We start from the raw sequence: 3230 nt of genomic DNA on the forward strand, positions 1-3230 counted from the left end.
ATCGGAATACCGGCGAGGTAGTTGATTCTCTTTCTGTTGGTGTCTACGACACCCTCAGAGGGAGAATAGAACCTGTGGTGAGCAAAGTGGGCCACCATGTCCGCAGCACAGTGAACGCAGCGAGCCTGCAAGGGGCTTCGATGCGCTCTTCACCCACCGGCATTTTGGTGGACAGGATGCCACTGTTGGTACAGTGACAGCTGGCATTCCATACGCCATAATCCAACATCGATCGCAGGTAGAGAACACTGACTGGTTGCTCTGATTGTTTGACCACCACCCGCCCCTGTTTGAAGGCCCCTAGAATTGTGGGGCCCCGGGCTGCTGCCCATTGTGTCTATACATTAAGATGGTCCTGAGTTCCAGGTCAGTATAATGCCGCAGTCCAGGATTGTGATTCGCTGCAAATCATGTCATCATCACCCCAAAACCGTGGCATTCCGGAGGCTGATCTTCTTTCCCTGGAGTGCGTGAGATTTGACGAATTTTGGGAGTTCCTATTCCTGGAAACCAGGTAAGTGCTGTATAAAGTGCTCTGTGCACTATGTGGTAAATTAAATATCCTGAACACCAAAATCCCATCACCCAGACGGTGACCTCAGACAGACGCTGGGCCCAGAAAGTGGGTGGGGTTCCGGTATGACGTCATTGGGGGGGTGCTCTGTATGACCTAGATTAAGTGTCATAATGCATCAAACTGGGTCAGGAGGCTCCATAGCAGTCTGTGCCTCCTTTACTGGGGGCACAGGGGGAGACATGGCAGCAGTGAGGGGGTACAATGACACAAGAGGATGACCCCAGCTGAAATAACACGGCACAGGGGGAGACATGGCGGCAGTGAGGGGGTACAATGACACAAGAGGATGACCCCAGCTGAAATAACACGGCACAGGGGGAGACATGGCGGCAGTGAGGGGGTACAATGACACAAGAGGATGACCCCAGCTGAAATAACACGGCACAGGGAGAGACATGGCGGCAGTGAGGGGGTACAATGACACAAGAGGATGACCCCAGCTGAAATAACACGGCACAGGGGGAGACATGGCGGCAGTGAGGGGGTACAATGACACAAGAGGATGACCCCAGCTGAAATAACACGGCACAGGGGGAGACATGGCGGCAGTCAGGGGGTACAATGACACAAGAGGATGACCCCAACTGAAATAACACTGCACTGGGGGCACAGGGGGAGACATGGCGGCAGTGAGGGGGTACAATGACACAAGAGGATGACCCCAACTGAAATAACACTGCACTGGGGGCACAGGGGAGACATGGCGGCAGTGAGGGGGTACAATGACACAAGAGGATGACCCCAACTGAAATAACACTGCACTGGGGGCACAGGGGGAGACATGGCGGCAGTGAGGGGGTACAATGACACAAGAGGATGACCCCAACTGAAATAACACTGCACTGGGGGCACAGGGGAGACATGGCGGCAGTGAGGGGGTACAATGACACAAGAGGATGACCCCAACTGAAATAACACTGCGCTGGGATCCCAACAACTAGCTGGATTTATGCTGCAGAAAACAAAGTTGCAAGATATAAATATATACTGTATACTGTATACGGTGATGTGTTACATTTGTTACACTAGGAACCACACAGACAGCAGCACCTGCTACAGAGCACAGACTGGCAGGGTGCGTGCGGCTCCGGGGGAAGCTGTATTGGGGGAGGGGGGGTATGCTCCTCTTTTTGTATGACTGTGTAACATTGTGGGGACAGGGGGCACTGTGATACAATCCCATGGGCTGCCTTTACAAAAACCCCTAATGGGATATAACATAGAGAGGCACAAAATAACCCTACGTATAACACTACAGCGGGAGCAGATGCAGCGAGCGCTGAGAGAGGATAAAGGAAATTACATAGAGACGGAGGAAGCTGCTGACAGTCACTTAGGGGCCTATTTATCAACATCCGCACCCAAGGATGTAGAAGTGAGGTGATAAAATCACCCGAATCCCCACGCGATAATCGATTACATCGCAGGGATGTGTCAATCATTGCACGCAGGGACAGTCTGTCCCTGTGGTGCCTGTCCGCAGCATCATTGGGGTAATTTTCGGGAAAAATACCCCAATGTCCTGCTGCGCATGCGCCTTCACTGCTGACATAGCCGCTACCAACGCCACCGGGTCAATCCCCCTGTCACAACTACCTCCTCCCACCCCCACGCATGCTGCGGAATACCCCTCTCCCCCCGTATGGTAAACATACTTACCAGTCCGGGGAGCTGGTGATCGGTGCTGCTGCGGGCGCCGGATCCTGGGGGTAATTCAGAGTTGATAGCACCAGCAAATTTGTTAGCAGTTGGGCAAAACCATGAGGGTTTTTCAGACCTGATCGCTGCTGTGCATTTTTGCACAGCAGCGATCGGGTCTGAAATGCGCATGCGTATCCGCCACAAAGTGCAGGCGCAAGGTCCCCCCAGCGACGGGGAACGACGGACTTACCGAAGAAAGCGATCGCACTGGGCGATCGCAAGAAGATTGACAGGAAGAGGTCGTTTGTGAGTATCAACTGACCATCTCCAGGGAGTGTCCGAAGAAACGCAGCCGTGTCCAGTCATTTGAAGGGAGGGTTCCTGACATCAGCTCCGGGACGGATCATCGCAGCGGCTGAGTAAGTCCTGAGCTTTATTTGTGCAGCTCTCTGCACAAGCGATCGCACCCCTGCACAGCGATTCCCCCCTCCCCCTGTAGGTGGCGTCTACCTGGTTGCAGCACTGCAAAAAACGCCTGCTTGCCACCAGGTCTGAATTAGGCACATGTGCACTGCAGGGGGGGACAGATGTAACATGTGCAAAGAGAGTTAGATTTGGGTAGGTTATATTGTTTCTGTGCAGGGTAAATACTGGCTGCTTTATTTTTACACTGCAATTTAGATTTCAGTTTGAACACACCCCACCCAAATCTAACTCTCTCTGCACATGTTACATCTGCCCCACCTGCAGTGCACATGGTTTTGCCCAACTGTTAACAAATTTGCTGCTGCGACCAACTCTGAATTAGGCCCCCTGTGTGCTGCTGTGACCCCCAGTGCTGTAAAGTGAGCTGCCGTTTTGCAGCGTCACTTTACTGCACTGGGGGTCACAGCGCAGCACATGGAGGACCCGTCGCCCATCAGCCTGCACCGGAGCACGATCACTGGCAGAGAAAGCTGGGCAGAAGGCAGCTTATCGCAGTGCTGCCCTGTGATCTCGCCAGCCTGAGCTG

This window comes from Pseudophryne corroboree, chromosome 3 (genome assembly GCF_028390025.1).
Source record: "Pseudophryne corroboree isolate aPseCor3 chromosome 3, aPseCor3.hap2, whole genome shotgun sequence".
Lineage (NCBI taxonomy): Eukaryota > Metazoa > Chordata > Amphibia > Anura > Myobatrachidae > Pseudophryne > Pseudophryne corroboree.